The sequence below is a fragment of the Suricata suricatta genome, chromosome 9, assembly GCF_006229205.1.
Source record: "Suricata suricatta isolate VVHF042 chromosome 9, meerkat_22Aug2017_6uvM2_HiC, whole genome shotgun sequence".
Lineage (NCBI taxonomy): Eukaryota > Metazoa > Chordata > Mammalia > Carnivora > Herpestidae > Suricata > Suricata suricatta.
The window spans coordinates 85,617,405-85,632,976 of NC_043708.1; the positions used below are offsets into that span (position 1 = coordinate 85,617,405).

Here is a 15,572-nt window from a genome sequence, read left to right on the forward strand (position 1 = left end):
CCCCCCCCCCCCCCCCCCCCCGTCAGTGATCCTAATGCAACAGAGAAGGATGTGAATGGAGAGAATGAAGTCCGTAGATGAAGTGAAGATGGGCTGAGGGAGGATAAAACATACAGTGAAGGAAGGGAGCTCCATCAGCTCAATATGGTCATTCTTCTGAGCATTCGTTCATGGAAATTATCACTCCGTTTGGGAGATAGATGTCATGGAAAGATGAAAAACAGGGGTTGGAATGTCTCAATGAACAAATGTGATTCTGGTTAAATCTATCCTGTTTCAGTTTGAATCATCCAGCCATTTGGAAGAGAAAGGGAGGTTTTTGAAACCCAAGCATATCCTTCCTTGATTTAGGCAAGTAGAAGGATGGTTGCGGTTACTTTGTGCCAAAACCTGGAAAAAAAAGACCAATGGAGGAAAAAAGGCAAAGGTGTTTATGTATAATGGCAAATGATATTTTTAATACCTGTCAACAAAATACTTTCAAGTTCTCTATTTAGAAGTAATTCAATTTTAATTAGTAAGCATTTCTCTGTCAGTCATACCAAGGAATTATTTACATATATTATTAGCTTAACTCCTCATCCTTGCAAAAACATTTATCTTCCACAAGTGAGAAGAAGCTGATTTCTGGACATCGGCAAGATGGCAGAATGGAGGCCTCCAACTCTCAGACCCACACAGAAACACCGATTTTAACAACCTCCTACAGATGAGATCTTTATGAGAATCCAAACATTCAGCTGAGAGGTTCCAACACCCTGGTGGAGCAACAATTTTAAGAATAAATGCACTGAAGAAGGTAAAAAGAAAGTTACGCTTTATCCATGTCATCCCTCTCTCATGATGACACAGCTCAGTGCTGTGAGATTCATTTTGCCCGGTGAGCACTGGGCCTCTCCAAACTTGTTGGATGCTACCCAAGAAGCCCACTTCTGTCTCGCCCCTAGAACACTGAGGGGACAGGCATAGCTGAGTAATCTGAGACCAGCTAGCAAGAGGGAAAAGGGATGGGAAAGCATAGAAATTAGCATAACCAGCATGTGGATCTCAAAAACTAGCCAAAGATCCCAGTAACAAGCTTGTGGACTCCACTGAGAACCCCACTCATGACTCAATATGATACGTCACCTATGGATACCCCCCTCACTGACTAGTAGACACATACCCAGCACTCCATACACTGTGTCTCCTATTGCTGGCACCTTGCACTCTCCCACATATGGTGTCTGGAAGCCTCTTCAAATTGTGCTTATGATCCTTCACAGATGGCATGTGCAAGTCCTTGCAGACGGCAGATGGATAACCAGCAGCTAGCCTAACAATGCTAGATTCGGAAAAGGCACACAGTCTCAAACACTTCAAGGTAGTACCCTAGAAGAAATAAATGGGGAACTCTCGGCACCCAGCTTGAATTTATGGGATCAAGAAAAGGGACATAGTCCTAAGACTTTTTCTTTATAAGGGAACAAGAGAGTGGAGTGGGAACATCCATAGAAAAGGTCTAAGACACTCCCAGATTCTCTAGCCAGGCTGACGGGTAAAGGCCTTTCTTTCCCAAAGCCAGATCATTTGAAATTATTCCATCAGAAAACAAAAAGAAAAAAAAAAGGCAGGAAAAAGTGACAAAATCCTAGAGGACTTTTGGGGGTAATGGCAAATGAATCAATACATATTACTGAAGTCCTAGAAGTTGCAGAGAAAGAGAAAGGGGAAGAAAACTTATCTGAAGACATAATGACAGAAAACTTGCTAAATCTGGGTAAGGAAATTAATCTCTAGATTCATGAGGTCAAACAAAACAGGGGCACCTGGGTGGCTCAGTCTGTTGGGCGTCTGACTCTTAATTTTGGCTCAGATCATCATCTCACAGTTTTTGAGACTGAGCTCCATGGTTCTGCACAGGTAGCGTGGAACCTGCTTGGCATTCACCCTCTCCGTCTCCCTCTCTATCCCTCCCCAGCTCTCTAAACAAACAAATATTTTTAAAATACTGAACATAAAGAGGTCTTTGCTAAGACATGCTGACACTCATCAACAGCAGTGTCAGGATGGCTGAGTGGTCTAAGGCACTAAACTCATTCTATAAAGAACTTATCAAACTCAACACCCAAAACACAAATAATCCAGTGAAGAGATGGACAGAAGACATGAATAGACACTTTTCCAAAAAAGACATCCAGATGGCTAACAGACACATTAAAAGATGTACAATACCACTCACCATCAGGGAAACACAAACCAAAGCCACAGTGAGATACTACCTCACAGCTGTCAGAATGACTAAAATTAACAACCCAGGAAATAACATGTTGGCAAGGATGTGAAGAAAGGGGGACCCTCTTGCACTGTTGGTGGGAATGCAAACGGACACAGCCACTAACAGGACAGAGGTGCCTCAGAAAGTTAAAAATAGAACTACCCTACGACTCCTCAATTGTACTACTAGGTTTACCCAAAGGATACAAAAATGCTGATTTGAAGGGGCACATGCACTGTAATGTTTATAGTAGTGCTATCAACAATAGCCAAACTATGGATAGAGCCTAAATGTCCATCAACTGATGAATAGCTAAAAAAGATATGGTATATGTATATAATGGAATACGACTCAGAGATTTTTGAAAAATGAAATGTTTTCATTTGCAGCAACATGGATGTAACTTCAGTGTATTATGCTAAGCAAAATAGGTCAGTCAGAGAAACACAAATACCATATGATTTCACTAATATGTGGAATTTAAGAAACACAGGAGATGAACATAGGGGAAGGGAAGGAAAAATCAGATAAAAACAGAGAGGGAGGCAAACCAGAGAGACTCTTAAATACAGAGAACAACCTGAGGGCCGCTAGAGGGGAGGTGGGTGGGGATATGGGCTAAATGAGTGATGGGCATTAAGGAGGGCACTTGTTGGGATGTGCAGTAGGTGTTATATGAACATGATGAATCACTGGGTTCTACTCCTGAAACCAATATTATACTATATGTTAACCAACTTGAATTTAAATAAATAAATTTAAAAAATTAACTACAGAGAGAATTTTGAAAACAGCAAGATAATGTGACTTGTCACATTTACAAGGGAACCTCCATGAGAATTTGGGGATTTCTCAGCAGAAACCTTACAAGCCAAGAGTGAGGAATGACATATTAAGTGTTGGGAAAAAAAAACCAGCTGTCAACCATGATACTATGCTCAGCAAAGGTGTCCTTCAGAAGCTAAGCGAGGTAATAAAAAAATTCCCAAACAAAAGCTGATGGACTTCATCACCACTAACATGCCCTATGAGAAGGGCTAAATGATGTTCAAGTTGAAATGAAAGAATGCTAACTAGGAACATAAATACACATGAGAGTATAAACCTCACTTTAAAGGTAAGGATATAATGAAATTCATAATACTCCAAGTATTGTAATGGTGGTACATAAATCAATTTTAACTCTAAATAAAGGAAAATAATGTTAAAAATAACTTGCTACAATAATTTGTTAAAATATACACAATATAAAATCATACAAATTGTGACATTAATAACAAAATGTGTTTGTGGAGGGCAAAAGCATTGAGTTTTATATGCAGTTAATGTAGTTTTTAGTATACTGTTATGACTATGAGATGTTTCATGTAACCCTTATCTAATCATAAAGGAAAAATCTATACACACAGAAGATGAAAAGAAATAAACTATACCACTAGAAAAAAAATCATCAAGTCACAAAGGAAGACCTCAAAAGAGAAAGAAAGGAACAAGGAGCTACAACACAGTCTGAAAATAAATAAAGAAAATGGCAATAATAGAACTTACCTATAAATAACTACTTTAAGTGGAAACAGGTAAAACTTGCCAAACAAAAGACATCAAGAGGCTGAATGGGTAAGAAAAACAAGATGTAGCCATATTCTGTCTGGAAGACTCTCTTTTTTTTCTTGACTTTTTTTAGTGAAGTATAATGAACATACAGTGTAATATTAGCCACATGTATGCAGCATGATTCAACAATTCTATACACAGGGCCACCATGATAAGTGTAGTCATCATCTGCCACCAATCTTATTGACTATATTCCCTATGCTGTACTTTTAATCTCTGTGACTTATTTATTCTGTAACTGGAAGTTTGTACTTCTTCATCCCCTTTTACTATTTTATCCGTTCCCCCACCCACCTCCCCTTCTGGCAAGCACCAGAATGATTAGAATCAAAAAGACAAGAAATAACAACATGTGTAGGTGAGGATGTGGAGAAAAAGGAAAAGTCATGCACTATTGGTAGGAATGCTAATTTGGTGCAGCCACTATGGACAACAGTATGGAAGTTCCTCAAAAACTTAAAACTAGAAATATCATATGATCCAATAATTCTACTACTCAATATTTACCTAAAGAAATTGAAAACATTAATTTGAAAAAATATATGCACCTCATGTTTATTGCAGCATTAGTTACAATAGCTAAGATGTGGAAGCTGAAAATTCAAGTAGTAGCAATAGATAAATGGGTAGAAAATATGTAAGAAAATATATATACAGTTTATATATACATACATATATGTATGCATACACATACATATATATACATACAATAAATATTACTTAACTGTAGAAAAGAGAGATCTGGCCATTTGCAACAACAGTGAGGGACCTAAAGAGTATAATGCTAATAAGTTAAATAAGTCAGACAGGGAAAGACAAATAACTTTGGATTTCACTTATACATAGAATTTAAAATAAAAAAAGAAAAAGACAAACCAGATTCTTAAATACAAAGACTCACCTTAGATTTAAAGACACATATAGGCTGAAAGTGAAGGGATGGAAGGAGATATTCCATGTAAATGAAAACCCAAAGAGAGCAGGGCTGGCTATATTATGTCAGAAAACATAAAGATAAAAACCATGACAATGAGGCCATTATATAATGATAAAAGGGTCAATTCATCAAGAGGACATAACCATTATAAATATATATGTATTGCATACTGGAACACCTACTATATAAAGAAAACATCAACAGAACTCAAGAAAAAACAATAATACAAAAAGAGCAGAAGCTTTAATACCCCACTTTCAACAATGGATAAGTCATCCAAACAGAAAATCAATAATGAAACAGTGGACTTAGACCAAATGGAACTAACAAACATCTTTAGAGCATTCCATTCACAGCAAAAACACATATTCTTTTTAGGTGCACATGGAACATCCTCCAGGACAGATCATATGTTACACCACAAAACAAGACGATGAATTTAAGAAGCCTGACATTGTATCAAGTATTTTTTCCAACCATAATTCTATGAAACGAGAAGTCAATTACAAGAGGAAAATTGGAAAATTCACAAATCTGTGGAGATTAATCAACTTCTTACTGAAGAAACAATATATCAAAGAAGATATCAAAAAGGAAATTAAGAAAGATCTTGAAGCAAATGAAAACTGAAGGGCTCTATAAAAGCTTACGGGATACAGTAAAAGAAGTTCTAAGATGTTTATGGTGATAAATGCCTTATTAACAAAAAGGATTTCAAATAAACAGCCTAACTTTACACGTCACGGAACTAGAAACAAACAAAAAACCCAAACTAAGCCCAAATTTAGTCGAAGAAAATAACAAAGATCAAGACAGAAATAAATGAAATAGAGACTAAAAAATAATAGAAAATATCAGTAAGACTAAGAGTTGGTTTTTTGAAAAAATAAACAACACTGACAAACCTTTACACTTTTTTCTGTGTAAAACCCACAGAAGCTAAAATGAATAAAATCAGAAATAGAGGACAAGACAGTACAATTGATAACACAAGAATACTAAGAATCATAAAAACTACTATGAACAATTATATACTAACAAGTTTGATAACCTAAAAGAAATGGATAAATTCATAGAAATACGCAGCCTATCAAGACTGATTCATGAAGAAAGAGAAAACCTGAACAGACCAATAATAGTGCAGAGATTGAATAAGTATTCGAAACTTCCACAAAAGAAAAGCTCAGAACCAGATTTTATTGGTGAATTCTAGCAAACATTTAAACAATACTTAATATCAATTTTTCTCAAATTCTTCCAAAAATTGAAGGGAAGGGAACACTCCCAAACTCAGTTTACAAGGCTGTCTACCTTGATACTAAAGCCAGACAAGGTCATTACTAGAAAAGACAGTTACAAACCAATATCCCTTAAGAACATAGATGCAAAAAAGTCCTCAACAAAAGACAAGGAAATGAAATTCAAATGTACATTAAAAGTATCATACACCATGAACAAGTGGAATTTATCCTTGGGATGCTTCAATAGTTAAAATAAGTATCAATAAATATGATAATGACATTAATAAAATGAAGGATAAAAATCATATGATCATCTCAGTAGATGTAGAAAAAGCATTTTACAAAATTCAACATCATTTCATCATAAAAAATTCTTAATAATTTAGGTATAGAAAGAAATTACTTCAATGTAATAACATCCATGTATGACTGCTAACATCATATTCATAGTGAGGGGTTCAAAGCTTTTCCCCTAAGATCAGGAACAAGACAAGGGTGCCCACTCTCACAACTCCTATAAAATGAAGTATTGGAAGTCCTGGCCAGAACATTTAGGCAAGAAAAAGATGTAAAAGCGATCTAAGTTGGAAAGGAAAAAGTAAAGTTAGCTCTGTTTTAATATGACATGATCTTATATAGAGAGCCGTGAAGACTCCAAAAAACAAAAGCTATTAGAATAAATACATTCAGTAAAGTTGAAGAATATAAAATCAATATACAAAATCCGTTGAATTTCTATACACTAACAACTATCTAGGAAAGAAATTGGGAAGACAATCTTTTTATATTAGCATCAAGTAGAATAAATACTAAGGACTAAATTTAACCAAGGAGGTTAAAGATCTGTACAGAAAATTATAAAATGTTGATGAGACTGGACTGTCTTTTAATACCACACACAAAAATAAACTCAAAATGGATTAAAGGTCTAAATGTGAGACCTAAAACCATAAAAATCTTAGAAGGAAACACCTGCAGTAATTTCCCTGACATTGGCCTTAGCAACAATTTTTTAGACAGGTCTCCTCAAGCAAGGGAAACAAAAGCAAAAATAAACTGTTGGGACTACACCAAAATAAAAATGGTTTTTCACAGGAAAGGAAACCATTAACAAAATGGAAAGGCAACTTACTGAATGGGAAAAAAATATTTGCAAATGATACATCTGAGAAGGTGTTAGTATCAAAAAATTATACGGAACTTATACAACTCAATACCAAAAAGATCCAATTAAAAAATTGGCAGTGGACCTGAATAGACATCTCCCAAAAACATAGAGAAGGACAACAGGCACATGAAAAGATGCTCAGCTTCACTAATCATCAGGAAAATCCAAATCAAACCTGCAACTAGATATCACCTTACACCTGCTAGAATGGCTAAAATAAAAACAAAATAACAATGTTGGTGAAGATGTGTTGAAAAAGGAGCCTTCATACATGGTTGTAGGAATGTAAATTGGCACAGTGACTATGGAAAACAGTATGGAGGTTCCTCAAATATTAAAAATATAAATATCATATGATCCAATAATTCCACTCTTGGGGATTTACCCAAGAAAAATGAAAACACTAATTCAAAAAGATATATGCATCCCTCTATTTATTACAGCATTATTTACCATAGCCTAGATATGGAAGCTACCAAAGTGTCCATCAATAGACAAATGGATAAGGATGATGTGGTATATATAAAGAAAGGAATATTACACACCCATAAAAGGATGAAATTGCACCATTTGAGATGACATGGATAGATTTAGAGGCCATTATGTTAAGTGAAGTAAGTCAAGCTGAAAAAGACAAATACCATATGATTTCACTCATCAGTAGAATCTTAAAAAAAATAATTTAAAAAAGCATAATCAGACTTATAAATACAAAGAACTGATGGTTGCCAGAGGAGGTTGGGCAAAATGGGTGAAGGGGACTGGGAGATATAGGCTTCCGGTTTTGGAATAAGTCATAGGAATAAAAGGCACAGCATAAGGAATATAGCCAATGATACTGTAATAGTGATATATGGTGACACATGGTAGCTAAACTTGAGATGAGCACAGCATAACATATAAAATTGTCAAATCACTATGTTGTACACCTGAAACTAATGTAACATTGTATGCCAACTATACTTGAATAAAAACATTGATGAGAGAAATTGAAGATTACACAAATGGAAAGGTATCCTGTGTTCATGGATTAGAAGAATTAATATTGTTAAAATGTCAATATTACCCAGAGCAAGCTACAGATTCAGTGTAATCCCTGCCAAAAATTCTAGTGTCAGTTTCCATTGAAACAGAAAATAATCTTAAAGTTCATATGCAGTCATAAAATACCTCTGATAGTCAAAATAATTTTGAGGAAGGAGACCAAATCTGGAGGTATCACACTTCCTGATTTCAAATTATATTACAAAGCTATAGAAATCAAAACAGTGTGGTACTGCAGAACAACAGACATATAGAGCGGTGGCACAGAATAGAGAGCTCAGACATAAACCCATGCATATATTGTCATCTAATCTTTAACAAGGGTACCAAAAAAATAAATTGGGGAAAGAACTGTCTACTCAATTATTAGCACAGGGAAAACTAGATCTCCATGTGCACAGAATGAAAGCGGACCCTTATCTTGCATCATACACAAAGATCAACTCAAAATGATCAAAGACTTAAATATAAGACCTGCAACCATTAAATTCCTAAAGAAAATATAGAGGAAAAGCTCACTGATCTTGTTCTTAGTAACGAATTTTTTGGTACAACTCCCAAAACCCAGGCAACAAAAGCAAAAATAAGTGGGATTCTATCAAAGTAAAAAGCTTCTAAACAACAAAAGAAACAATCAACAAATGAAAAGGTGGCACATGGCATGTGATAAAATAGTTGTAAATCAGGTATCTTATAAGGGGTTAATGTCCTTTATTGAGCTTTCACACTTGGAACACCTTCCCAGCCCTAAATCCACCAGAACCAGGCACCAGAAGCTGGACAGCTGGACAACTGTTAACTGCAGAGTCCACTCAAATTGTTCAAACGAGGCAATCTTAAAACTGTTTATCCTGCCTTTTTTCTACTCCATGGTAACTACAATAAAGTCTCTAACTTTAATAAAAGCTGAAACAAACAGGGTTATATCAAAACCAAAGCTTTTGCACAGTGAAAGAAACCATCAACAAAATGAAAAGGTGATTTACTGAACAGGAGAGAAGATATTTATAGCCTGTGAGAGGTTAATATTTAAAATATATAAAGAACTTACACAATATAAAAAAAATAAGTCAATATAAAAATGGACAGAGGATTTGGGGCCCCTGGGTGGCTCAGTCAGTTAAGTGTCCGATCGGCTCGGCTCATGATCTCATGGTTCACGAGTTTGGACCCTGAATTAATTCTCTGCTGTCAGTGAAGAGCCTCCTTCAGATCCTCTGTCCCCCTCTCTCTCTACCTCTCCTCTGCTCGCTCACTCTCTTTCTCTCACTTGCATTCTCTCTCTGTCTCTCAAAAATTAACAAACATGGGGTGCCTGGGTGACTCAGTCAGTTAAGCGACTGACTTCAGCTCAGGTCATGATCTGGCAGTTCATGAATTCGAGCCCCGCATCGGGCTCTGTGCTGACAGCTAGCTAAGAGCCTGGAGCCGGTTTCAGATTCTGTGTCTCCCTCTCTCTCTGACCCTCCCTGCTCACATTCTGTCTGTCTGTCTGTCTCTCTTTCTCAAAAAAAAAAAAAACATTAAAAAATTTTAAATAAACATTAATTTTTTTTAAATGGACAGAGGAATTAGTTGACATTTCACCAAAGATGACATCAAGATGGCCAGCAGGCATATGAAAAGATGTTCAGTGTTACTAGTCATCAGCGAAACACAAGATAAAACCACAATGAGATATCATTTCATACCTGTTAGAATGATTATTATCAAAAAAAAAAAAAAGCCAAAAAGCAACAAATGAACACAAGTGTTGGTGAGGATGTAGAGAAAGAGGTACCCTCATATACCATTTGTGGGGATATAAATTGGTGCAGCCATTATAGAAACCAGTACGGGAGTTCTCAAAAAATTAAAAATAGAACTACCATACAATCTAGCAATTCCACTTCTGGGTGTTATCCTAAGAAAATGAAAACACCAATCTGAAGACATATATGCACCCTATGTTCATGAGAGCATTATTTACAATAGCCGAGATATAGAAGCAACCAAAGCATCTGTCAATAGATGAATGGATAAAAAGATGTGGTATGTATGTATGTATGTGTGTGAGTGTGTATACATATATGTGTGTGTGTGTTGTGTGTATTATAATATATACATTATATATATATTACTCAGCCATAAAAATAATGAAATCTTATTATTTGCAATGACATGAATAAATCTGGAAGATACTATACTAAGTGAAATATGTCATATAGAGAAAGACTAATACTATATGATTTCATGTATATGTAGGATCTAAAAATCAAAACAAAACAACACAGTGACTCATAGATACAGGAAGCAAACTATTGGTTACCGGAAGGTCAGTGGGTTGGTTATTGGTGGGCAAAATAGCTAAAGGGGGTTAAGAGGTAGAAACGTCCACTTATAAAACAAGTACGCCATGGTGATGTAACATACAGCATAATGAACATCGTCAATAATACTGTAATAATACTGTGACAGCTCAGAGCCTGTAGCCTGCTTTGGATTCTGAGTCTCCCTCTCTTCCTTCCTCTCCCCCACTCATGTGTGCCCACACTCCCGCTCTCTCTCTCAAAAATAAATAAATGTAAAAAAAAATAAGAAGGGAATTTTAATTAAATTTGGGGAGAGGATCAGATGCGAGAGGTTTGTTTCATTTCGTAATGAGCGCTGACACTGATGCTGTTGCTGCTGCCCTGGAGCGGGGTGTATGGTGTCTTCTCAGCCTTTTGCTTCTCCTGGGGCGAGCTCATGCCTAGGGACATGTGGCTGGAACTTATTTTCATGACTCCTCATGTAGCTTCATCTACCTCTCAGTCCACCCAGCCTGAGCCCTTCCCATGGAAGCCACGAGACAGCTGCTAGAAATGGGTGTGAGCTTCTGGTCCATTTTGTTCCCATTTGTGATGTTAACATGCACCCTGGGTGAACCATCCCCGCCCTTCCATACTTGTCATGGGTGATCATCTTATCCTTGAAGCAGTATGAGGCTGAGGGTAGGAGCTCCTTAGACACCTTCACCTTGGCTGCTCTCTGCACCATGGTCTCTAGTGGGCCTTTCTTCTCACATAAGAGCAGGGAGGTCGCCAGCTTTCTATTCATGATGGGCTCCCCATCCAGGATGGTAGCCGGAGAGAAAGGCCACTGCCGCTGCTTCAGTTCATCCAGGTAGCCTATGCTGCAGCCAACATTCTCTTCCTCACTGGACTCAGAGCAGAGATTGGCCTATGGTCGCATTTATGGTTCAAAGTCCACAAGCTCCTCTTGCTGCTCCGGGCCTTCTCATAACTGGGGTTTCCCACCAGGTGTCAGCATTTCAAAGTGTTGATAAACATGGCATTCTTTTCCTCAAGGACCTCATTCTCTGATCATTCTACTGGCAAAGCTCCAGTTTCTACATGTTCTCCACTCCTTTGTTGTCACTACTGCATCTCTTGCAGCTACCCCAGCTTAGGAGCCTTCCTCAGCTGCTTTTGCAGTGCTATCTATGTTTGAGGTCTTCTAGCATCTGTGAGAACCCCAATAGTAGAGTTCCACATTCTGTCCTCCTTATCAATGATCTCCACATTCTCAGCTTGGACCTGAGGCATTGGCTACTTTCTCTCTTCCCCCCCAGGGGAGCTTTGGCCCACCTACGTACATGCTGGCCTTGCAGCCTCAAACAAAAGTCCCTGTCTCCAATCTGGTTCCTAAGGAACAGCAACTCATTACCCTGGAAAACCACATCCTACTTTTCCTTACAGTTTTTCTTTCCTTTCTATTTGACCTTATTAAAGGAAACCACCTCAGTGGGAGTGAGGTGTTCAGAGGTGAATTGGGACCCTAGTTTGCTCAGTAAATGAGCCTAAAACTATGGTTTAACTGGATCTCTAGCAGTTCCCATTACCAGTGGCTATGAGATTTCCCCTGTTCTACAGGTCAAGAGTGTGGTCCTTGTTCCTAAACTCCCCTTCAGTGCATTTGAATAGGATACAGGGGGATTTTACTGTGGCAAAGCATATAAATTCTATTTCTCTACAGGGGGCTTCCTTTTCTGCTGCTCCAAGGTGTACCTGCTCCATTTCCACCAAGTTCACATCCTCCTAGAGAACATCTTTGTCCTTATCAGGGAGTATCCTTCTTGGAAGAAATTGATGATGTACTTCATGGGGAGGTAGGTGACTCCAAGGATGGTACAGGTCATGCTGCCTCTGCCCAGCCTTGCCCTCCACCAGAGTGCCAGCGCCGAATTCTTGTTCCATGTCCTCCAGTAGACTGGCCCTGTTCTCTGCTGAGCACATCTCCATCTGAAGCTCCTGGAGCTGCTCAGTTCACCGAGCAGACTTTTACACTTCTTTTTCTTCCTTAACTTCTAGTTCAGCAAGCACTTTTCACTCGCAGCTGTCAGTTCCTCCAGTTGCCACAGAGTCATGAGGTTGAAGATGTAGGCTGCAACCGGCCCCTCCACGGTGCCTGCCTCCTAGCTGAAGGCATTGATTTCAAAAGGGGTAAGCCTCAACTGTGCCCCGTTTAGCTGACTTTACCATGCTGAGTGATGGGGCATCTCCTGAGTTGAGTTTGGAACCGGCAGGTTCAGCACACCTATCTGCTACACTCGCACACAGGTGTGCAGGCACGGGCCTCAGCTCCTTCCTGGCTTTTGCCTAAAACTTATATAATAATAATAAAAATAAAAATCTATTTTAAAATTTCAAATAATCTTAAGCAAAAAAAAAAAAATCCTTGAATTCCAGGGTTAAAGAGGCAGTACAGACAAAAATCATGAGATCTGCTCTGTGAAATTCTCCACAGCCTGCCTTGACCACTTCCACACAGTGGGTACAGCAGCGCCTCGAGACCCTTTTTCATCCCAAAACTGTGGCGAAGGCTGAGTCTTTACATCCTGTCTGATCTGTCCACAAAACACTTGATGTTGTTCGCTTCAGAAACAGTGATTAGTTGTTCAGGCCTTAGAGAATTGAGGGGGGTGTTTAAAGACTATTAAAGATTTCACAATCAAATTGGCAAAAAGAGGTATATAACCCCAAACTTGGATTCAGTGTCCCTTTAATATAAAAAAGGCCTGTTTGAGCACTCCTAATGAGAATCATTTACAGGGCTCAGACAAAGGCTGATTGTAAGCATCTACTTCCCAATTCTGATTAGGAAAGCAGTTGACATCACTTTGCCACATCTGTGATCTTAAGGCAATCATCAAGTAATAAACGTATTTTCCTAATTTTATCACTTTTCTAGTTTAGAGGCACAGGGATCTCACACATCACAAACCCTAGACACTCTCGGTTATATAAGAGTAAAACTGCCGAGAAATCAAGGAGTCTAGCTTTAGCCTCCGCGGTGCTATGACCACCGTGTCCAAAAACTAATCTGAAACTCCTTGCAGAGCCTCAGAACTGCTTAGCAGAAAATGTAAAAGGAATAGCCACATGTTTAAGGGATTAATGATATGATTTTTTTCCACCTAAGGTAAAGCCTGGTTATGCCTTTTTACAAAAAAATGTTCCAGGTTCAATGGAGCTGAGTATAAGCAAAATGGCCCCTTTGAATTTCAAAATGCCTCCATTAAAATTTATGACTTCATTGAATATGTGGCTCAGGAACATGATAGAACTGAGTTCTGATCTTAGCTTATCATCTAGCACGTGGAGCATTGTGCAAGCATAACGACAAAGTACTTTGTTTTGTTTTAAAATCATAGTTAGATCACTGAACTGCCTGAGGTGGCTTGGTGGGATCAAGGAAGAGGGAGGGGAGCATATGACTATTTCTGAAGTGACAGGCTTCCTCTTTTCTGAAGTGTCTGGTTACTGGAGCCCAGAAAGAGTGAGGCTAGCCTCCCATTCACTTAGGGGATGGTAGTAAAGACATTTTGTAGACAGTCATCATCGGTAGGTGCAGGCACACAGCTGCAGTTAAAGTAAGCCTTGTTATTATGATTGCCAATGAAATCAATGCATATTTGATGACATTACATAACAATAGAAAGGGAATCCTGAAAGTTAGAACATCATTAAGAAATTTGTAACATGCCTTAATACAAGTATATGATGTCAGTTTTATGTGCTGAAGCAAGAGAATGAGTAATTATTTTGTTCAAGCAGCCAAAAAACAGCAAGAAATAAAAACATGAATTCTGTTGGATTGGCAGTTTGCCCACAGTTCCCCATTTGTCAAGAAGTTCACATAAAGAACCAGGAGCTTTTTGCACCATTTTCAAGCAAGGTGCAAGGTTTTGGCAGGCCAGTTAACTCTTTCTAGGCAAAAAGAATAATATTTAATAACATCACATTGTCCTAAGAAGTGAAAACAACAACAACAACAACTAAAACCATAAGACCTTACATATATCCTGCATCGGAAACACAGATGTAGATTCATATTGCTGAAAACCTTCTAAAATTAGTAGCAAATTAATGGCAAGCACTTATACTCAGAGAGAAATCAAAATGAGTTACTGGCAGAAGACACATTATCAATGGTAAAGTAGGTGAGTAAGTAACACTTGTCGTGACTATCTTTAGAGTGGGACAAAAATCACTTAGGTTCAGAGTACAAATTAGCCGGCAACATTATCTCCATGGAGAGGATATCAGTGGTAATTGCTGTTTATTCCTGAAAACCCATGACATATAAAAAGAGTTGCAACTCTTTTTATTTACAAGTTATGCCACTGTGACCCACAACATAGACTTGACTAGGGATGGGGTATGTACGGTGTATAGGAATCAGTAATGAGCTTTCGCCAGGTCTTAGCAAGCTAGAGTTGTTTGATGAGCACAAGGTTAACATCTGCCTGCCAACTGTCTTTATCATACTCACAGGGGATAGTTGACCAGCAATGCCTCCTAGTCTTGATTCAGTATTAAAAGAAAAAAAAAGTTGGAAATTCATCTACGGAGTGTGTCTTCAAATATAATATACAGTAAGTCATATGGTAAGAACCAGATGGTCTGAACCAAATTTGCACACTGTCCAGGGGAAAAGCTACTCAACATAGCTCCTCAAATGCTTTTTAAAAAATGAGATATGATCACCATTAAATTGTAACACGAAATATTAGAAAAGATCCTTTATTTCCAGTTGAATTCTCAGTGGTAATCATCACATAAGCCCAAGGTTACTATTTTGAGGTCAAAAACATGATATAAATTTCATAAGATCAGTATTTCTTAAGTGACTGAGTTGTGGGTAAAAGTTACTTTATCACTAAGACTTTAATACCATGTTTTAAAAGTAACTGACATTTGGCATATTTAAAGGCAGTATCAAGTGCTGTTAGAAAACGCAGAGCTTCATGCAACCAAAGAATGATTCAAAACTCTATTCACCACTATC

General features: G+C 37.8%; 1 long non-coding RNA gene across 4 annotated transcripts in view; it reads left to right on the forward strand.

Annotated features, from left to right (window-relative positions):
- LOC115302093 overlaps nucleotides 1-15,572 on the forward strand; it is a 29,898-nt gene that overhangs the window by 3,711 nt on the left and 10,615 nt on the right. For 3 of the 4 annotated variants that reach the window (XR_003913414.1, XR_003913415.1, XR_003913416.1), the window contains exons 3-7: nucleotides 611-799; nucleotides 1,266-1,363; nucleotides 12,258-12,390; nucleotides 12,593-12,724; nucleotides 15,059-15,159. This is a non-coding gene — a long non-coding RNA (uncharacterized LOC115302093). The remainder of the gene's footprint in view (nucleotides 1-610; nucleotides 800-1,265; nucleotides 1,364-12,257; nucleotides 12,391-12,592; nucleotides 12,725-15,058; nucleotides 15,160-15,572) is intronic. The other variant, XR_003913417.1, reaches the window with a different exon arrangement.